Source organism: Chiloscyllium plagiosum, unplaced genomic scaffold, assembly GCF_037043375.1.
Source record: "Chiloscyllium plagiosum isolate Xiang-an unplaced genomic scaffold, Cpla_swu_hap1 HiC_scaffold_53X, whole genome shotgun sequence".
Classification (NCBI taxonomy): domain Eukaryota; kingdom Metazoa; phylum Chordata; class Chondrichthyes; order Orectolobiformes; family Hemiscylliidae; genus Chiloscyllium; species Chiloscyllium plagiosum.
Genome location: NW_028270191.1, coordinates 25559871 through 25583448, shown reverse-complemented (window position 1 = coordinate 25583448; position 23578 = coordinate 25559871).

Below are 23578 nucleotides of genomic sequence, written 5' to 3'. Positions count from 1 at the left end.
GTGTATAACTCCTGCTAAGATTTGCTTTCCCAAAATGCAGCACCTCGCATTTATCTGAATTAAACTCCATTTGCCACTCTCAGCCCATTGGCCCATCTGATCATGATCCCGTTGTAATCTTCGCTGCCCACTACACCTCCAATTTTGATGTCATCTGCAAACAGACTAACTATACCTCTTATACTTACATCCAAATCATGCACATAAATGACAAAACGTAGTGGACCCAGCACCGATCCTTGTGGCACTCCACTGGTCACAGGGCTCCAATCTGAAAAACAACCCTCCACCACCACCCTCTGTCTTCTACCTTTGAGCCAGTTCTGTATCCAAATGTCTAGTTCTCCCTGTATTCCATGAGATCTAACCTTGCTAGCCAGTCTCCCCCAGGGGGAACCTTGTCAAATGCCTTACTGAAGTCCATATAGATCACATCTACCGCTCTGCCCTCATCAATCCTCTTTCTTACTTCTTCAAAAAACTCAATCAAGTTTGTGAGACATGATTTCCCACGCACAAAGCCATGTTGACTATCTCTAATCAGTCCTTGCCTTTCCAAATACATGTACATCCTGTCCCTCAGGATTCCCTCCAGCAACTTGCCCACCACCGATATCAGGCTCACTGGTCTATAGTTCTCTGGCTTGTCCTTACCACCTTTCTTAAACAGTGGCACCATGTTAGTCAACCTCCAGTCATCCAGCACCTCACCTGTGACCATCGATGATACAAATATTTCAGTAAGAGGCCCAGCAATCACTTCTCTAGCTTCCCACAGAGTTCTAAGGTACACCTGATCAGGTCCTGGGGATCTATACACCTTTATGCATTTCAAGATATCCAGCACTTCCTCCTCTGTAATATGGACATTTTTCAAGATGTCACCACCTATTTCCCTACATTCTATATCTTCCATGTCCTTTTTCACTGTAAACACTGATTCAAAATACTCGTTTAGTATCTCCTCCCTCTCCTGTGGCTCCACACAAAGGTAGTCTTGCTGATCTCCCTAGTTACCCTTTGTCCGTAATGTATTAGTAAAAACCCTTTGGATTCTCCTTAACTCTATTTGCCAAAGCTATCTCATGTCCCTGTTTTGCCCTCCTGATTTCCCTCTTAAGTATACTCCTACTTCCTTTATACTCTTCGAAGGATTCACTCGATCTATCCTGTCTATACCTGACATATGCTTCCTTCTTTTTCTTAACCAAACCCTCAATTTCTTTAGTCATCCAGCATTCCCTCTACCTACCAGCCTTCCCTTTCATCCTGACAGGAATATACTTTCTCTGGATTCTCGTTATCTCATTTCAGAAGGCTTCCCATTTTCCAGCCGTCCCTTTACCTGCGAACATCTGCCTCCAATCAGCTTTTGAAAGTTCTTGCCTAATACCGTCAAAATTGGCCTTTCTCCAATTTAGAACTTCAACTTTTAGATCTGGTCTACCTTTTTCCATCACTATTTTAAAACTAATAGAATTATGGTCACTGGCCCCAAAGTGCTCCCCCAGTGACACCTCAGTCACCTACCCTGCCTTATTTCTGAAGAGTAGGTCAAGTTTTGCAGCGTCTCTATTTGGTACATCCACATACTGAATCAGAAAGTTGTCTTGTACACACTTAACAAGTCCCAGTCTATGTTTAGAAAGCTAAAATCAGCTACCATAACCACCCTATTATTCTTACAGATAACTGAAATCTCCTTACAAATTTGTTTCTCAATTTCCCTCTGACTATTCGGGGATCTATAGCACAATCCCAATAAGGTGATCATCCCTTTCTTATTTCTCAGTTCTATCCAAATAATTTCTCTGGATGTATTTCCGGGAATATCCTCCCTCAGTGCAGCTGTAATGCTATCCCTTATCAAAAACGCCACACCCCCTCCTCTCTTGTCTCCCTTTCTATCCTTCCTGTAGCATTTGTATCCTGGAACATTAAGCTGCCAGTCCTGTCCATCCATGAGCCACATTTCTGTAATTGCTATGATATCCCAGTCCCATGTTCCTAACCATGCCTTGAGTTCATCTGCCTTCACTGTTAGACCCCTTGCATTGAAATAAATGCAGTTTAATTTATCAGTCCTACCTTGTTCTCTGCTTTGTCCCTGCCTGCCCTGACTGTTTGACTCGCTGCTGTTCTCAACTGTACCAGTCTCAGATTGATTTCTTTCCTCACAATCTCCCCCCGACCCCACCCCCCACCTTACTAGTTTAAATCCTCTCGAGCAGCTCTCGCAAATCTCCCTATAGTATATTAGTCGCTTTCCAATTTAGGTGCAATCCGTCCTTCTTGCACAGGTCACTTCTACCCCAAAAGAGATTCCAATGATCCAAAAATGTGAATCCTTCTCCCATACACCAGCTCCTCGGCCATGCATTCATCTGCTCTATCCTCCTATTCCTGCCCTCACTAGCTCGTAGCACCGGAAGTAATCCAGATATTACTACTCTCGAGGACTTCCTTTTTAAATTCTTGCCTAACTCTCTTTAATCTCCCTTCAGAATCTAATCCTTTTCCCTTCCAATGTCATTGGTTCCAATGTGTACAACGACCTCCTGCTGGCCCCTGTCCCCCTTGAGAACATTCTGCACCCTCTCTGAGACATCCTTGATCCTGGCACCAGGGAAACAACACACCATTCTGATTTTTCACTGCTGGCCACAGAAACGTCTGGACCTCAGACTGGAGAGTCACCTAACAAGATCAATCACTTGGAACCCGACATACCCCTCGTTGCATTAGAGCCAGTCTCAAACCCAAAACTTGGCTGTTCATGCTATGTTCCCCTGAGAATCCATCAGCCCCTACCTTTTCCAAAACAGCATACTTGTTTGAAATGGGGATAGCCATAGAAGACTTCTGCACTACCTGCCTACCTCTCTTATCTTTCCTGGAGTTAACCCATCTATGTGACTGTATCTGCAACTTTTCTCCCTTCCTATAACTGCCGTCCATCACACCCCCTTGCTCTTGTAAATTCCTCATTGCCTCTAACTGTCTCTCCAACCAACCCATTCGATCTGATAGGATTCGCAATCAATGGCATTTATTGTAGGTATAATCCTCAGTAACCTGTAAACTCTCCCTAAACTCCTACACCGACAAGAAGAGCATATCATTCTACTAAAGAGCATTTTTGCTCCTTCACAATGTACAGACCCAGAAAATAGCACTGTCTTATTCCTCTACAAAACACTGCTAAATTAATAGTTATGTCTTCTATTTTAAGTTTAATCAAGAGACATATCTCAATAAAACACAATCAAGAAAGAACCCATTCTACTCACTACTGCAGGTTACTGTAAGGCCATTCTTAAATATTCACTTATCTGCTGCTGTGCTGTGACCTCTCCCAAACAGGTTCCTCCAAGATTAGTTGTGAATTTCATTGTTTGTTAATTTCCCCAGACGCACTCCAATGTCCAGCGATACATGAATTCAAATGAAGCAAAAATCTTGGTGTGAGGTTTCTTGATATTCATCAATGCCACAGTCTTTGATCAGGAGATTAAAAACCCAAGATTGGGCTGATTATTGCATTCTGCTACCTTCAGCTGCAATATGGCCCACAATTATGAACAGGGTCTCAAAAGTATCCTCAGTAATCCTGGAACGTAAAAAGCATTTGCCATTTCAGAAGGTTTGAGAGACCAGTTGACATATCCAGTCCCACTGATCATTGTGTCATTAAAATTTTGAGAGTTTTCACCTCCACATTCTGTCCATTCAGTGCATTGATCAATCTTTGAGAAGTACTTCATGATTTCCAGTCTGACGTTTGCTTTTCCATAGTTTGGCCCTGTGCCCTCTCATCCTAAAAAGCATGTTCAGTTTGAAGTGTGTTCTAAGTTTGTGATAAAATCCATTTTTATATTGATTTATGTTATATAAGTCGGCAACCTGTGTGTATTTTAACATTCAGGGCATATCGTTCCACGACTGGTTACGTTTGATCCTGCCGAGGAATGGGGTGGGGTTTGTTGCAAGAATTTTAATAGATCACTCGATCGGTTCAAGTGTTAGTCAGTTTGTCAGTGAAGGAGAGTTGGATGAGGTGACTCTGTATTGTTAAACTGCTCCATGCAGTTGAGACAAAGGACAATCCATGGGCAAGAGATTTCTGTTCACTAAAAAGAGAACTGGAGCTGTGCCAGTGATTAGATGCTGGAGTGCAGTCTTGTGATGCCCAATGGGATGCACTGTCTGTAGAAGAAATTGAGCAACTAGGAAAAAAGAGGAGGGATGGCATTTTAGGTTAAGGACAATATGGCAATACTGGAATAAGAGGATGATTCAGGGGATTCAAAGATAGAATTGACTTAGCTAGAGTTCAGGAATAAGAAGGTTGCAATTTACATTGCTCGGTGTAAGCTATAGACCACCAACTTGTGGGAAGGATGTAGAGGAAGAAATCTGCAAAGAAATTACAAAGATGTGTGAAGATTATAGTTATAATGGGGGACTTTAATTTACCACTATCACAGTCTATATGAAGATTATGTAAGGGGTAGCAAGGGACAGGAATTCCGAGATTACGTTGAGGAGAATTCCTGTAGCAGTACGTGTGAAGTTCAACAAGAAAGGAGACCCTGCCAGACCTGGTTCTTGGGAATGAGATGAGCCAAGTAGATCAAGTGCAGTGGGGGGACATTTAGAGGACAGTGATCATTGTATCTTAGGGTTTACAGTGACAGTGGAAATGACATTGATCAATCGGAAGTAAGAATAGTCAACTGGTGGTCAGCTGACTTAAAATAGGCAAGAATGGAGCTTAGCCAGATAAACTGGAACCAGAGGTTGGTGGGAAAAATGGGCTACTTTCAAAGAGGAAAAGTCAAGATTATTCCCTCAAAAGGGAAAGGTGAATAAACAAATCCAGAGCTCCCTCGATAACTGAGGAGATAGAATTAAGTTGAAGATAAAGTATGCTTACGACAGGTGTCAGCTAGAAATTCTAATTGAGAATTAAGCTGAATACTGAAGGTTCTGAAGGAAGGTGAAAAGCAATTAACAGAAGTGAATGGGGATTATGAGAAAAGATTGGCAGCTAAACTTAAAGAGAAATCGTAGTCTTCTATAAGCACATAAATAGTTAAAGATTGGTAAAAGAAGGAGGAGGAGGACCATTAGGAACCGAAAAGTAGATTTACACATCGAGACAAGGCATGACTGAGATGTTTAATGAATACTTTGCATCTGCCTTTGCCTATGAGGCAGATGCTGTCAGGCCAGGTCACAGGTGTGGAAGCTCAGTCACTAGAAGGGTTTAAAGTTGATAAGCAGGATGTATTGCTGTCTGTAGTTAAAGTTGATAAGGCACCGGGACCGAATGAGATGCATCCAAGGATATTGAAGAAAGTGAAAGTGGAAATTGCAGAGGCGCGGGCAATAATCTTTCAATCTTCCCTAGCTTTGTGGGTGATGCTGGAGAACTTGAGAATTGCAAACATTACGTTCTTGTTTAAAACGAGTTGTAGAAAATAGGTCCACAGGCCAGTCATTTTAACTTCGGTGGTGGGGAAATCTCCAGAAACAACTATTTGCAATAGAATTAATCATCACATTGAAAACTCAGAAGAGTCAGCATGAACTTGTTCAGGGAAAATTATGTCTGACTAACTTATTGGGAAGTGTGGATGTATAGAGGATCTGGGTGTCCTTGTCCCCTCCCCCCACCTTGTCTCAGTCTCCCCTCCCCCCACCTTGTCTCAGTCAAATCCCTCGAACTCAGCACCGCCTTCCTAACCTGCAATCATCTTCCTGACCTCTCCGCCCCCACCCCACTCTGGCCTATCACCCTCACCTTGACCTCCTTCCACCTATCGCATTTCCAAAGCCCCTCCCCCAAGTCCCTCCTCCCTACCTTTCCTCATTCCTGAAGAAGGGCTTATGCCCGAAACGTCGATTCTCCTGTTCCTTGGATGCTGCCTGACCTGCTGTGCTTTTCCAGCAACACATTTTCAGTCCTTGTGCACTAGTTAATGAATGTAGACAGGCAGGCGCAGGAAGCAATTAGGAAGGCAAATGCTTTATTGGCTTTCGTTGCAAAGGATTTTAGTTCAGAAGTTGGGATGTTATACAGATGTTGGCAGTTATACAAGGTCTTGATGAGACTACAGTAGAATATTACATACTGTTTTGGTCTCCCTACCCAAGAAAGGCTGTACTTGCCATCGAGGGAGTGCAGCAGAGCTTCACAAGGCTAATGTCGAGGCTGGCAGGACATCCTGTGGAGAGAGAGGTTCAACTGGGCCTGGATTCACTGGAATTTAGAATGATGAGAGGGGATCTGATTGAAACATAAAATTCTCACGGGGCTGGACAGTCTAGATACAAGGCGGATACTACCATTCGTTGTAGAGTCTAGAATCAGTGGACACAGTCTCAGAATGTGAAGTAGACCATTTAGGACTGAGATGAAGAAACGTTTCTTCACTCAAACGGTGGTGAACCTATGGAATTCTCTATTACACAACGTTGTGGAGACCAAGTCACTGAATATGTCCAAGAAAGAGATAAATGATAATTTTTTAGATTTTAAGGCATCGGGGGTATGTGAAGAAAGTGAGGATATGGCATTGAGACATGATCATACTGTCCAGCAGAGCAGGCTTGAAGGGCAAATGGCCTACTCTGCTCGTTGTTTCGATGTTTATGGTGAAGTTTTTTGAAGAGGTAACAGATGGTTAAGCACAAGGATGTTAATGTGGTGTACATGGACTTCAAAACACATTCAGTACAGTGCCACACAACAGACTTGTAAGGAAGGTAATAGGTCATGTAATAAAAGGGCAGTAGCACCATGGATACAAAATTGGATGAGGGATCAGAAAAAAGAGTGACAGTTAATGGCATTTCTCAGGCTGGAGTACTGTTGATAGTGGAATTCCTCAGGGCTTGACATTGGGACCTTTGTTTTTCCCGATTAAATATAATTAATCCAGATCTTGGTGTGCAGGGAACAACTTCAAAGTTTACAAATGACACAAAATTTGGAAGAAGAGAACAGTGTAGAACTTCAAAAAGGCATTGATAAGTTGATGGAGTGGGCAGATAGGCATCAGATGAAGTTCAATGCAGAGAAATGTGAGGTGATACACTAATCTTTGGTACAAAGAACATAGTGAGTATAAAATAAAGGGTATTATTCTAAAGGAGCAGAGAGACTTGGGAGTATAGTTGCATCAGTCATTGAAGGTGGCAAGACAGGTAAAGAGAGCAGTTAGTAAAGCATATGGTGTCCAAGGCTTCATTAATAAGGACATAGAATACAAGAGCAAGGAGGTTATGCTGAACCTATATTGGACACTGGTTAAACCTTAGCTGGAGTATTGTGTATAGTTCTGGGTGTCACACTCGAGAAAAGCTAAAAATACATTGGAGCGAGTGTAGCAGAGGTTTATGAGAAAGTTTGGTTAGAGTCATAGAGTCCTACAGCATGGAGACAGATCCTTTGGCCCAAACTGGTTCATGCCGACCAAAATGTTCATCTACGCTAACCCCATTTCCCTGCACTTGGCCCATATCCTTCAAACCTTTCTTATCTATGTATTTGTCCAAATGCCTTTTAAATGTTGTTAATGTATCTGCCACAACAACTTGCACTGGTAGCTCATTCCATATGTGTACCATCCTCTGTGTAAAAAAGTTGCCACTCAGGTTACCTTTCATTCTTTGCCCTCTAACCTTAAACTGATGCCCTCTAGTCCTCGATTCCTCAACCCTGGGAAAAAGACTAAGTGCATTCACCCTATCCATGCCTCTCACGACCTTATACACCTCTATAAGGATCCCCCCCAGTCTCCTACACTCTAAAGAAAATAGTCCCAGCTTGTCTAATCTCTCCCTATAACTCAGACCATTGAGTCCTGGCAACATCTTTGTAAATTTCTTCTGCACTCTTTCCAGTTTAATAACATCCTTCCTACAACAAGGTGACCAAAACTGAACAAGTGCAACCTCACCAATGCCCTGCACAACCTCAACATAACTTTCCAAGTTCTATACTCAGTGCCCTGACTGATGAAAGCCAGTGTGCCAAAAGCCTTCTTCACTGCCCTGCCTATCTGTGACTTCACTTTCAGAGAACCGTGCACCTGAACCCCAAGATCCCTTTGTCCCACTATACTCCTTAAGGCCCTACCATTCACCATGAAACTCCGACCTTGATTTGACTTTCCAAAATGCAACACCTCATACTTATCTATATTAAAATCCATCTGCATTTCCCGGCCCATTTCACCAGCTGATTAAGGTCCTGCTGCAATTTCTGATAACCTTCCTCACTGTCCACAATACCGCCTGTTTTAGTGTCATCAGGAAACTTACTAATCATGCCTTGTACATTCTCATCCAAATCATTAATATAGTTAACAAACAACAATGGGTCTAGCACCAACCCCTGAGACACTCCACTAGTCACAGGCCTCAAGTCCAACAAGCATTCTTCCACTATTACCCTCTGCGGCTTACCAGCAAGCCAACTGTGTATCCAATTTGCCAGCTCCCCCTGGATTCCATGTGATTTGACCTTCCAGAGCAGCCTCCTATGCGGAAACTTATCAAAGGCCTTACTGAAATCCACATTGACCCTGCCCTTGTCAACCTTCCTAGTCACTTCATCAAAGGACTCTAACAAATTTGTGAGGCATGATCTCCCATGCACAAAACTGTGCTGACTGTTCCTAATCAAACCCTATCTTTCCAAATTCATATATATCTCATCTCTCAGAATCTTCTCATGTAACCTACCTGACACAGATGTTAGGCTCACTGGTCTACAGTTCCCAGGTTTTTCTTTGCAGCCCTGAATGAATAAGGGCACAACATTTGCTACCCTCCAATCTTCTGGGACCTCACCCATGGCTAACGATGATGCAAAAATATCAGCCAGTGCCCCCGCAATTTCTTCTCCAGTCTCTTGCAGTGTTTTTGGATATATCTGGTCAGGACCAGGAGATTTATCCAGCTAATACATCCAACACCACCTCTACTGTGATATGGATTGAACCCAAGATATAATCAATAACTTCCCCAAGTTCCTAAGACTTCAAGTCTTTCTCCATCGTAAACACAGAGGAGAAATACTCATTGAGGACCTCGCCCATCTCCTGCGGTTCTACACATACATGTCCACTTTGGTCTTTGACGGGTCCTATTCTCTCTCTAGTTATTCTTTTTCCTTTAATACACTTAAAGAACCTCTTTGGATTCACCCTAATCTTCTCAACCAAGGCTATCTCATGTCCCCATTTTGCTCTCCCCGATTTCCTTCTTCTGTAAACTCCTGTATCCCCTATGGGTACTTCCAGGGATTCCCTTGATCCCAGCTGCCTGTACCTGACCATGTTTCCTTCTATTTTCTGGTCAAAGCCTCAATATCTCTTGTCATCCAGTGTTCCCTATTCCTGTCAATCTTGCCCTTCACCCTAACAGGAACATATGGGCCTTGAACTCTAGCTATCTCACTTTTAAAGGCCTCCCACTTGCCGGAGGTCCCTTTGCCTGCAAACAAGCTACTCCAATCAACCCCTGCAAGCTCCTGTCCTGTTCCATCAAAATTCACCTTGCCCCAATTTAGAACTTGACGATAGGTTGGAGAAGTTTGGACTATTTTCCTTGGAGAGGAGGTGAGTCATAGAATATTACAGCACAGAAAGTGACTTACGATCAATTGTATCTGTGCCAATCATCAAGAACCTATCTACTCTAATCCTATTTCCCAGTACTTGGTCCATAGCCTTGTATGTCATGGGGTTTCAAGTGTTCATCTAAACGCTTCTTATATGTCGTAATGGTTTTTGCCTCTATAACCCTTTCAGGCAGTGGGTTCCAGATACTCATCACCCTCTGGATGACAATATTCTCCTTAAATCCCCTTTAAATCTCCTGCCCCTTACCTTAAATCTAACCCTAACCCTAAATGACCCCTCTATTTAGGGAAAAGGTTTATTCCTGTTGACCCTATCTAAGCACCTCACAATTTTGTAGCCCTCAATCAGGTTTTCCATCCCCTCCCTCCTTAGTCTTTTCTGTTCCAAGGAAAACAACCCTACCTTATGTAGAATCTCTTCATAGCTGGAATGCTCCAGCCTGGACAACATTCTAGTGAATCTCCTCTGTAACTCCTCCGGTGGAATCATATCCTTCCTATAGTATGGTGATGAGAACTGCACAAAAAAACCCCAAAGAACTGTGGATTCTTGTTATATTTGTTTGCTGCTGCTCCTTTTGGTCTTCAATCCTGCAAGAATGATTTCTTCTTTGTTCTGTTTCATCTAAAGAAAAAAGTCCCAGCTTCATACCAAGTAACAATATTTATGTTATCCAAATGTCACACAAATGAGGTACATGAGTTCTAATTACTTTGAAGATCTCTAGTGGGTTTATTTATAGCTAAACTAATATGTAGAATACAGAGTAAACTCCAGACACAGCCTGTGCCTCTACTGCTACAGTGCAGAGATCCTTATAGTCATGTGACAATTTGCATGTTAACCTCTTAAACAGCCGTCACTCCAAAGTTGATAATACGCTATTTGTCATTGTAGGACAAGTAGTTTGTTGTGATAAGACATTCTATGACTTTCTACACTGAATGATTTGCCTGAGTACATTGATAACTTTATTTCTGTAGTGCCCTTAATGCAGTAAAATGTCCCAAATCACTTTGCAGGAGCATTACCAAGCAAAAATTTGACTCTGAATCTTGTCAGGAGATATGAGGACAGCAGAAGGAGAAAGCTGGAAAGATTTAGAGAGGGAATCTCAGTGCTTGAGCCTGAGGCATCTGAAGGCATGACCACCAATGGTGGAGTGATGGAAGTCAGTGATATGATAGGCCAAAATGAAGAGCTGTCAGAGCATTGTAGAGTTGTAGGCAAAGGAGCTGGTAACAAATGGGGTTTTTAAAGAGGTGATGAGGAGCGGAGCATTGCAGAGCCCTGGAAGGACCTGAGTATGAGGGATGAGAATTTTGAACAAGACATATTGTTCAGGACCCACCATCGGTCAGTGAGCACCGTTTACTATAAAAGGTCCAAACATCAGCAAAAAATATCAGTTTCTGAATCTCATAAAATCCAACCATCAAGGAAGCAGTCCCATTTTCTCAGCAGTTAGGACTTGTACTCACTGTGCAACTGTGAGTTTTGGTTTACTCAGCAGGACAGTGTCTTCCTGCAAATGAAATGGTACTACCTGTTACACTGATTCAGGTGGATGTTAAAGATCCCTATTCAAAGCATTTTTTGGAGCACTGTAAGATTAGAAACAGACATACGCCATTCAGCCCTATAAGCCTGCTCTATCATTCAATAGGATTGTGGCTGATCCAACATTCTTCACATCCATCTTCCTGGAACCTTTGATTCCTCAACTGAACAAGAATCTATTTCAGTCTTAAATATACATAAGAACTTTGCCCCCACAGTTCTCTATGGCAAGAAGTTCCAAAGATTCTTGACTTTCTGAGAGAAGATATTCTGAAATAAGATACTAGTCTTAAATTGGCATCCCTTTATTCTGAGCCAATGCCCACTGGACTTAGACTCTCCCATAAGAGGAAAATTCTTGAAGTATTTATCCTGTCAAGCCCTTTAAGAATCCTCTCTGTTTCAATGAGATCACCTTTCATTCTTCTAAATGTCAGTGAGTAGAGTCCAAACCTGTTTAGCCTTTGCTCTAAAGACAATCCTTCCATACCAGGGATCATCCTCGTGAACCTTCTCTGAACTGCCTCCAATGAAATAATATATTTCCTTAAATAAACACCTTGTACAGTTGCAGTGAGACTTCCCTACTCTTATACTCCAACCCCCTTGAAATAAGGGCCCACATTCCATAAGCCTTCCTGATTACCTGCTGCACCTGAATGCTAGCTTTCTGTGCTTTGTGTACAAGTAACCTCTATCTGCAGTTTTTCTTAATTTAAATCATACTGTTTTGTTTTCCCTTCCAAAATGAACAACTTCACATATTCCCTCATTATACTCTCATTTGCTAACTTTTTGCCCACTTACTTAAACTGTCAATATCTCAGTAAACTCTTTGTATCCCTCTTGCAATTTGCCTTTCCACTTACTTTTGTGCCATCTGCAAACTGGATACAGTGCATTCATTTCCTTTCACCAAATCATTAATATACATTATAAACAGTTGTGATCCCAGCACTGATCCCCGATGAATCCCACTGGAAAGAGGTTGTGAAATTTGAAAGGGTTCAGAAAAGATTTGCAAGAATGTTGCCAGGGTTGGAGGATCCTAGCTATGGGGAGAGGCTAAATAGGCTGGGGTTGTTTTCCCTGGAGTGTCGGAGGCTGAGGAGTGACCTCATAGAGGTTTACAAAATTATGAGGGGCATGGATAGGGTAAATAGACAAGATATTTTTTCCCCCAGGGTGGGAGAGTCCAGAACTAGAGGGCATAGGTTTAGGATGAGAGGGGTAAGATATAAAAGGGACCTAAAGGGGCAACATTTTCACGTAGAGGATGGTGCGTGTATGGAACAAACTGCCAGAGGAAGTGGTGGAGGCTGGTACAATTACAGCATTTAAAAGATATCTGGATGGGTATATGAATAGGAAGGGTTTGGATAGATATAGGCCAAGCGCTGGCAAATGGAACTAGATGAGGTTAGGATATCTGGTCAGCATGGATGGGTTGGACCAAAGGGTCTGTTTCCGTGCTGTACATCTCTATGACTCTATGTAACCCTAGGTTATCTGAGAACCCTCTGATTTCTTCTAATTTTGGTCGCCTGAGCATCTGATTTCCATCGCCCCACCATCAATGGCTCTGCTTTTAGCTGGCTCTGACCCCCAAGCTTTGGAATTCTCTCCCTAAATGTCTTCACTTTGCTATCTCATTCTTCTTGAAGATGCTGTGTCAAACCTGTTTCTTTAACCAAACTTTTTGTTATCTGACCTAAGAACTCCTATGTGGTTTGGTGTCAAATTTTGTTTTAAAAGCTTCTGTGAAGCACCTTATGCCATTTTATAATGTTAAAGGCATTATATAAATACAAAATCATGTTGATAGTTATTTATAGTTGTATAACAATTACTTATGAAACAAGCTGGTGACATATATATCTATCGATGCCTGAGACACAGTTTAACAAATACTCACGGAACTCTTAAGTCAACAGAACGTTACAATGCTGCAAACTGAATACTGAGAACATTCACCATTATATAACCTGCAGAGCAAGGATTTATCTTGCACTCTGACATCCACACCAGCATGTGCATGATTTATTCCTTGTTGGATCATAAATATTTATCTGAGACTGAGATTCAATTTAAATGTGCCTTGGACCATTAGCATTCACAGGGAAAGTGGTGTGAAAGCTTAGACAAACTGTTTACGGCATTAAACTCATACGGTTAACTTTTTCTGACTTTAGGTGAACATATGTTGTGATGGGGTTATGGAAAGGGAAGACCTGATCTTCAGAACCTTGCATTGCTGATGTCACCTGGGACAGCAATAAGGAAAAGAGAACTCCATTTATACAATGTATTTTACAACTGAAGGACATGTTTTTCAGCAGATTAAGTATTTTTTGAACTGTAATCATTTTTTAAACATTCTCCTCTTTGGTTTCAAATCCCTTTATGGCTGTGCTAACCCCTACAAGGCCCATGGGGATCACTAATTAATCTCCTCTTGGAGCTCGTCAACTATGAATTCCCTTGACAGCAGGAAATGGCCTGCTCAGCTAGAACTCATCACCTGAGATCTTTTTGGTGCAGTTGTAGTGTTCCTACCTCTGAGCAAGGAAACTTGGGTTTAAATCCCGCCTACTCCTGAGGTGTGTCACAAACTCTCTGATCTGGTTGGTTAGAAAATCTGTCCCAACCCATGGCCTGAGAGACCCGGGTTCAATTCCCACCTGCTCCAGAGTTGTGTAATAATATCTCTAAACAATTGATTAGAAAAATAGGTTCAATTTTTAAAAAAAGAGCCAAGCAGATTAAAATGTTTTTAAAAATTATATAACCATGGGTGATTTGGGGGGGTAGAAAATAAAAGTCCTATTAAAACTTATATATATAAATCCATGGGAAAAATGAAACAGTGTATAGGCCCTCTTCTAGCAAAAAAAAGAAGAGCCAAGCAGCTCCTCGTCAGTATAGTGGTGAATATCTCCGCCTGTCAGACGGGACACTGGGGTTCAGTTCCCCAGTGGGGAGTGCCTGGTATCTCTGAGATGAGGTGGGGCAAGGTTTAAGGCCTCCTGTGGTGCAGAGGTAAAATCTCTTCCTCTGGATTAAAAGGCCTGAGTTTGTTCCACCTAAAACATTTATACATGTCATAACATCTGTGAACAGGTTCATTTAAAATTTTAGAAAATTTAAAAAGAGAAAACTGACCCAGGGTTCTTGTGGTGCAGTGGTAGTACCCCTACCTCTGAGCCTGGATACCTGGGTTCAGGCCTCACCTGCTGTAAAGGTGTGTAATAACCCTGAGCTCTTGTGGAGCAGTGGTAGTGAACCCGGCACTAGAGGCCCACATTCAAATTCCACCTGCTCCAAACATGTATCTTGACATCTCTGAACAGACTGGAAAATATCTTAAAAAAGTAGATCCAGGAGGGTTCTTGTGATGCAGCTGTAGTGTGACTACCTGTGGGCTAGGACACCTGGGTTCAAGCCATACCTGCTCCTAAAGTGTGTAATAACACCTCTGAGTGGGTTGATTAGAAAACAAAAGCAGATCCAGCATTTTGATTTAGCTCCTTCCGGCGCTATCAACTTCTCCGTCATGTTTGATTGTTTACACTGCCCATAACGGGCCTTGCCAGGGAGCTGACCTTTAACACCTCAGTGGGGCGATCCCAATCCTTTAAGCCTGGGGTCAGAGCATTGAAGATTAACTGTCTGTACATTTCATGGGCGTACATTCCAGCAGCCCCCATGCAGCAGGTGCCATGCACAAATCACCACCTAGTGTGGGTGGAGCTTCATCTGTTTGGCATCCAGCTCGGGTCCACATACTGGCCCTTTAACAACCTGCTGCTGGAGGGTGAGCGGTTCCCAGAACTCGTTTTGTTAGTTGTGGGCTGGCTGGAGAAGGAGGCAGGGGGGCTTCCCCTCCTTGAGGCTATGGTGGGATGTGGGAAAGACTTACATCTGCATCTTCAGCCAGGAGTACACAAGGCAGAAATCCAGGATCAAAAAGTTGGAGAAGGAGAAGCTCAACCTGAAGTAATGTCTTGGTCAACCCGATGTGGACTCAGCCCTGCAGAGTGTGTACGAAGAGAAGAAGGCCGCGCTCCAAGACCTGTAGCTCGTTGTGTCCTAGGCCGTATACATGAAGGTGCTCCTTGAGGACGTGGACTGTGGCTCCCCCTTCAACTCACTGGAAAAAAGACTCCTTGTGCTGCTGGCCAACAACAGGTCCCTCGCCTCGGATGCGGAGGACATCAGGGCCCAGATCAAAGCCTGTTACTCAGCTCTGTTCTCTCTGTATGTGTCCAGCAAGGATGCTTGCAGTTTTGTGGAAGGACCTGTTGCAAGTCGGCCTAGGGAATGCCAGGATGCTCGATGCTCCTATCACTTTGGAGGAGCTGACTGGTGCCCTCACCTAGCTCTCAAGGGGCAAGTCCCCAGGGCTGGACAGGCTAACTGAGAGTTCTTCAGGGCATTCTGGGATGTCTTGGGAAGCGACTATGCATGGGTCCTGGAGGAATGTTTTGCTGCTGGAGAGCTGTGCCTGTCATGGTGCAGGGAAGTCGTCATCCTGCTGCCAAAAGAAGAGAGACCTTCACTTATTTAAAAAACAGTGTCCAGTCTCCCTTCAGATTTTTGTCATGGTATTGTCATCTCGCCTGGAATCAGTGATGGTCCACATAATCCACCCTGACCAGTCTTACACAGTCTCCAGTTGGAGGATCCATGACAACGTGCATCTGGTTCGGGACCTGATCCATTTTTCCCAGAGGACAGGTCTGTCAAGCACCTGCCTGTTTCTCAGTCAGGAAAAGACATTCAACAGGGTGGATGATGAGTATCTTGTCTGGTCAGCTGCATTCCCTGTACGTGGAGTCTTTCCTGTGCCTCTTGCAGAGGAGGTTGTCAGAATTGGCTCTATACAAGCTGGGCACTGTTTTTTAATCCTATGCAGATGACATTCTCCTCACATTCACTGAGCTGGCCACCTGGGGAGGATGCATGAGTGCCAGGCGGTGTACCAACATCAACCTGGCCAAATGTTCCAGCCTCCTAGTTGATCCGTGGTGGGTGGATTCCTTTCCACAGGAGTTATGGAGGTTCAGCTGGAGCGCCACTCATCCCCTCTAGCTGGGGGTCTATCTTACCTCAGCTGAGGAATCCTGGCCGGTGAATTAGAAGGCACTGGAGGCTCAAGTCTCAGTTCGCCTAGGCCGCTGGACAGGACTGCTCTGAGTGCTATCTTACAGGAGCCGGTTTCTGTCACAAACTAACTGGTGGCCTCCATGCTGTGGTACTGGTTGGTCCCTTTGACCCCTCCTGATTTTATCACAGAAATCCAGGAGATGCCATTCCACTTCTTCTTGGACATGAAGGTGTGATGTGGAGGTGCTGGTGTTGGACTGGGGTGGACAAAGTTAAAAGTCCCACAATATCAGGTTAAAGTCCAACAAGTACATTTGCAGACACATTCTATTTGTTCAAAAACCACACAATCTGTCGGCAGTCAATATTTTTTATTATCCATGTGACATTTTCTAAATTCCTACTTTGCAAATAGAACCAGTCTGACCCAAGATTGGAATACATACAGACTCTAACCTCACACCTTTAATGCATTGTCTGAGCTGAGATGTCACTTCTTTTTATAAAACCTTAAGTTATTTTGAGAATGTGACTTGGAGGAAGCTCTGGGATCTACATATTAATGAATCAAAACCTGCAACCCATTCTAAAAGATGATATACTTAACAGCAATCTAGGTTTGTTCAACATGTCGCATCAGTTATAAAGTCATAGAGCCGCATGACACTGTGATCTTTTGTGAAAAATTCTGTGTCCTATGATCCTATTCCACTAGCCACCTATCGAAGGTTCAGTTCTCCAAACGCTTGTACTTCCAAATAAACCTGTTGGATTAGAAACCTGGTGTTGTGTGATTTTTAACTTGGAACAAGAAGAGACACTGAGTCTCCCCATTGAGGAGAACATTCAGTCGCTGGTATGCCTTTGCACTCTGGTGGCGTCTTTCCACCTTTGCACCCTGCATCAATATGTCCCAGATGGTGCACCCTGGCGATGTATTTTTTCTGCTTTGTGCATGACCTCAATTATGACATGCAGCTCTTGATTATTGACCACGAGAGTCTGCAAGTCTCCCTCAGGATGCTGCCTGTCGTTTACCAGCATCTGATCAATATCTGGAAAATAGTCAACTTGCACCAGGTCTTCCTGCCATCAGGAGCAGCAGCAGCTGTCAGCAGAGAGCCATTGCTCAAGAATCTGCATCTTCAATATCGCAAGTTCAAGTGGCTAGTGGAGAGGGTGGCCACGGGGCTATCCAGAGTTAGGAATGTGCTGGGTGGCGGAGGCCCGGCCTGGATGTTGCCACAGGAAATGGCAGACAGGGTGGCAGCGGACATCCAGTTTGTGGCCTGAAAACAGGTGTGCGGTGGAATCCCGTAACTGCTGGCCCCTGCTTGGATGGAATTTCACATTGGCCCCAAGGTCCTGAACTTCCCTCAGGAGCCCGTGCCCCACAACCTGAACTGCCTCATGGGAATGTCCTACATGTGGTGCTGTGGAGTCCATGTATTTTATTGGTTGTGGAAAATTGCACCCCCTTTTTAGTGTTTGAGAAATCTTTTGCTGTGCTTTTGATTGCACTTCAGACTCATATTCCTGATCTTTGGACATCCGGTATGGAGGTGTGTGGACAGATTGAAGGGCCTCCTGATGGGTCTGCTCCTGGCCTGACCAGGCTGGCAGTAAACCGGTCCAGGCAGCAGGCTGTGGGAGGGGGTCATATCTGCTGGCTGTCTGACCCTCCTCTGTGGCTGTGTTTGTGCCCAGGTGTCATTGGAGAGGGAGCACACAGTGTCCACCAATACTTTTGATGCTTTTAGACAGAGGTGGGCACGTCCGCGGATATAGTGCTTTATCAGTCCTACAATTCAATTTTTATATAGCCCCTTCCCACTCTCCCTACCTCTCCCTCACTTTATGATGGTTTGCATTATTCTTAAAGGGTTTTTCATGTAAAGTATTCAATTGGAGACATGGCTGATTTACTGGCAGTGGTAAATAGAAGGACAAAAAACCTGCAGAACTGACTGTCCTGGGCTGGGACTAGCCAGTGTGTGCCACGAGTAGTGGCTCTTCTTTTGGTGTTCAACAATAAACAATGTTCCTTTCCAGTTGGGCTTCCTGAGCTATTACAATGGCCTTGCAACTCTATATGTCTGCAATCTCCCCCAACTGCACAGCTCTTTAATGCCTGTGCACCTTTAACTCTGGCCTCCTGAGCATCTGATCTTAAATGCTCCACCATTAGCCTTCAATTGCCTGGACCCCAAGTTCTGTAATTCCCTCCTTAAACTTCTCACTCTCTAATTTGCTTTTTTTCTCTAAAACACTCCTTAAAACATCCCTGTTTGACCAAACCTTTGGTCATCTACTCTAAGATCTCCTTTATATGGAATGGTGTCAAATGTTGCTTTATATTTCTCCTGTAAAGTGCCTTGTGATGTTTTGTTGTCAACATAGGTTCTTGTAATGTAGGTAACATGGCAGCCAATTTGCAAAAATGCACTCTCTCTGAAAAAAGCAATGAGATATTGACCAGTTGATTTATTTTTGTGATGTTCAGGGGTAAATATTAGCCAAGTAAAATTTCTCTGTTGTTCTTTGAATAATATTATGGGAAGCTTTACATCCACCTAAGCTAGACAGGTACTCAGTTCACATCTCATTTGAAAGATGGCGGCTCAGTGTGCAATATTCCCTCAGTTCTGTGCTGCAGGATCAGCCTAAATTTCTGCTCAAATTTCTGGTGTGGAACTTATGCCTCTGAGTCAGAAGGTCTACCTGTTGAGCCCCACCCCACATATAATGTTATAATTAGAAAATGCCCACAAGAAATGAAAAAAGACCATGTTTGGGATACATATGTCATTTAGGAGAGCATGGCACTTACCACAAGCAGTGAGTGAGAGATGGCAGAGTGAGGATAATGTCTTTGAATGTAAGAGGAGCTTGTGAAATCTTCTGAATGAGGGTCTCTGAGGGATTTTGTAATGTCACTTGATCTTGGCAGTTGTGTCAGGTAATTACTATCTTACAGTCTGGGGAGAACGTCAGGAGCAATCCCATAATTAATAACTAATGCAATTACACAGTGTTTGCAGAGTCTCAAATAGTTTCTTTTGTGTGATGCCCAAAGCAGATTGGTGGTTTTTGTTCTATTTTAAACATAATCAGCTCTGTGATTAGAGACCCCAAATGCACCAAGACTGCTGATACTGATTTGTAACAAAGTTGACTTCAATCCAAGAATAAGAATTTTATTCTATCTGAATTAATGCGAGCTTCAGCACCCAGTGCAGTGAGACGTCACTCAAATCAAATGAAAATCTTCAGAGCCCATGTAGTTTCCTGTTAAGTCACCACTAAACACAAGGAACAACAACTTGTCTTGATGTAGCAGCTTAAATGTGGTAAAATGTCCCAAGATATTTTATACGGGTATAGATTAGACAAAAATTTACCGTACTCTACCTTGTTTTTGCCTTTTTAAGATGCTTTTAAAAACCTTCCTCTTATACCAAGTTTTTAGTCACCTGTCCTAATATAGAGTCATAGAGATGTACAGCATGGAAACAGACCCTTCAGTCCAACCCGTCCATGCCGACCAGATATCCCAACCCAATCTAGTCCCACCTGCCAGCACCCGGCCCATAGCCCTCCAAACCCTTCCTATCAATATCTTTTTACTCAGTTTGCTAATCGCATCTGTGAAGGTCCCAGCTTTAAGTCTTCCTGTTGAATGGTTTTACACCTCTATCCTTTTTAGGCTGTCTCCTTAAACAAAATCACCATCTTCATCTTTAAATTCAGCAGGTGGGAGCTTTAATCTGTGGTGCGCATGAGAGCTCAGCGCTTCCTGGTTGTGCACATGTCATCGTAAGCTATGTACTGAGAAAGATGGGGAAGATGTATTGGGAGCCTCTGTAGTGGGGAAGATGCTTGAATCTGTTATCAAGGAAGAAATAGCAAGACATCCAAAAGAAATTGTCCCATTGTACAGACGCAGCATGGGCTCATGAATGACAGGTCATGCTTCACAAACCTTTTGGAATTCTATGAAGACATTTCAAGCAAGGTGGACAATGGGGACCCAGTGGATGTAGTGCACCTAGATTTCCAAAAGGCCTTTGACAAGGTGCCGCAAATGAGGCTGCTGCATAAGGTAACGATGCGTGATGCTAGGGATAGACTATTAGTGTGGATAGAGGATTGGTTGACTGACAGGAAGCAAAGAGTGTGGATTAATTGTGCTATTCTTGCTGGCAAGCAGTGACTACTAGTGTGCCTCAGGGATCGGTGTTGGGACCACAAGTATTTACAATTTATATAGATGATTTGGGAACCACATGTATGGTGTCAAAATTTGCCAATGACACTAAGATGAGTGGCAGAGCAAAGTGTGCAGAGGACTGTGTAACTTTGCAGGGAAACATAGATACACTGAATGAGTGGGCAAAGGTCTGGCAGATGGAATACAATGTTAGTAAATGTGAAGTTGTGCATTTTGGTAGGAATAACAGCAAAATAGATTATTACGTGGATGGTAAAAAGTTGTAGCATGCCGCTGTGCAGAGGGACCTGGGTGTCCTTATGCATGAATCACAGAAGGTTGGTCTGCAGGTGCAATAAGTAATTAGGAAGGCAAATGGAATTTTGTCCTTCATTGCTAAAGGGATTGAGTTTAAAAGCAGAGAGGTTATGTTGCAGCTGTACAAGGTGCTGGTAAGGCCACTTCTGGAGTACTCTGTGCAGTTTTGGTCTCCCTACTTGAGAAGGGATGTACTGGCACTGGAGGGGGTTCAGAGGAGTTTCACTAGGTAGATTCCAGAGTTGAGGGGGTTGTCTTTTGAGGAGAGGCTGAGTAGATTGGGATTATATTCATTGGAATTCAGAAGAGTGGGGGGAGATCTTATTGAAACATATAAAATCGAAATAGATAGGATGTTTTCACTGGTAGGTGAAACTAGGACAAGAGAGCACAGCCTCAAGATTAGAGGAAGCAGGTTTAGAACTGAACTGAGAAGAGACTTCTTCACCCAGAGGGTTGTTAATATATGGAATTCCTTGCTCAGGGAAGTATTTGACGCTACTTCAGTAAATGCTTTTAAAGCTATGGTAGATACTTTTTTGAAAAATAAAGGAATTAAGGGGTATGGTGAAAACATGGGTAAGTGGAGCTGAGTCCACGAAAAGATTAGCCATGATCTTATTGAATGGAGGAGTAGGCTTGAAGGGCCGGACAGCCTGCTCCTAGTTCTTATGTATCATGTGTACCATGAGTCACCATGAAGTGGTGTCATCAGGAGCAATCAGACCCATGACTTAATTTGGTTCCATGTACACAGTAATCAAGGCAACTTCATTTTAGCCTGGCTCAATTTATTCTTCACTTAAGCTGATTTTGATTGTTTTTTTACTTTTACTGCACATAAGTGAAGTAAAATTGCTTTCCTCGTCTCCAGGCTTTTTGAGTGAAAAATACTGTACGGGAGTCTGACTCCCTTGTCTGTTGTAGGTGAGACAGAGGATCCATTTTATAGCCAGTGAGATAACAGGTGAATTGGTGGAAAGTGTGCAAAAATCCTCTGAGTAACTCTGCTAACTGATGTCCCATGCAACATTTGTATACTTATGGCAGTCTGGAGAGTGCGCATTGGACTTACCAGTCTTCTCAGAACCCATCAAGCCACAGTGGAATCAAGTCAATCCCGAGTCAGAGGGGCTATTTAAGACATACTGGTGAGGATTGTCTAATTTAAAATTTTACAGTATTTTGGTTTTATTCAGGGATCTATTTTGAGTTACACTTCATTTTAGCTAGGTATGCACAATGTTGTACCGGTATGGGACACTATTTCAACTCGTACGTTGGTTTTTCCAGGCAAGAAATGTCCGAAGAAACCTAATTCTGGCTCTGGATTCTTACGGGAAACCAGGATTCACTTAAAGTTGTTTCAATTGAAGTGAGGACTTGCTGGCTGAATAGTTTCCCTTGGCTGGAGAGTCTAGAGCTGTGGATCATAATCTCAGGATCAGAAATTTAAGACCCAAGATGAGAAGTTTCTTCACTTTGTCTTTGGAATTCTGTATTTCAGAGAGCTCTGGATGCTCAGTCATGAGTTTATTGGGAAAAAAAGAAATTGATGCGTTTTGGGGTATTAATAAATATAGTGTTAGTGCAAGAAGGTGAAGTTGAGAGATGAGATCAGCCATGATCTCGTTGAATTGTAGAGGTGACTGAAAGGGCTAGTCTTCCTCTTGGGAGAAAGTGAGGGCTGCAGATGCTGGAGATCAAGGCTGAAAATGTGTTGCTGGAAAAGCGCAGCAGGTCAGGCAGCATCTAGGGAACAGGAGAATCGACGTTTCGGGCATAAGCCCTTCTTCAGGGCTTATGCCCGAAACAGAAGGGCTTATGCCCGAAACAGAAGGGCTTATGCCCGAAACGTCGATTCTCCTGTTCCCTGGATGCTGCCTGACCTGCTGCGCTTTTCCAGCAACACATTTTCAGCTCTAGTCTTCCTCTTGGCTTTCCAAGTTGAATGAAATTATGGTTAGAACTGTTGGTGCCATGGAGCCATGTCTCAATTTAATAAGCACCTCATTCAAAAATAATATGAAAAATGCATTCAAACCTCAACGCTTGTTAGTCTTTCAATGTTCAGAAATTAATCCACTCTAGGAATTTTTAATGGTGTTTCTTACATAGGTGTCATCCACTTTTTATTGGCTATCTTTCTGAACTTCCACAGGCTCTGTAAATCTTTCATTGTTAAGCATTACATTTGAATTGTCTTGTTCAAGGAAACTTCAAAAGGAATCAAGCTCCCCACTCAGTCCCAGATTTACTTTTAATCCTTTAACTGTTATTTTTTAAAATGTGAATGGATTAATTAAGGAAAGGAATTGCAAAGCCAGCATTGCAATGTACTCCTCCCCTCCACCTCTCAACTATCCCATTTTAATAAGGGTCACTCAGCATCAAACAACATAATTAGGGAATGTGCCAGGGTGGACAAGGTTCCTGTTAGCAAAATCAGAAACAGAAACCTGTGCCTTGGCATTAAAGCAGATTCCACATATTGCACTGTTGGATTGGATTCCTGCCCCTTGCTGTGCACTCCCAGCAAGAATTTCAATGTGTTTTTGCATTGCTTTTATTTTGAATAAAAATGAACAGTAATATAAATGGAATTGGTGTAAATCATGTTCTCAAAGCCTGTGTTTTCTCCTCAATGATGCAGACAATACTATATTAGAGAAAGAAGAATTTCAGGACTGAGGACCTGGTGCTGTAAAGATAGGAACACATAAATAAG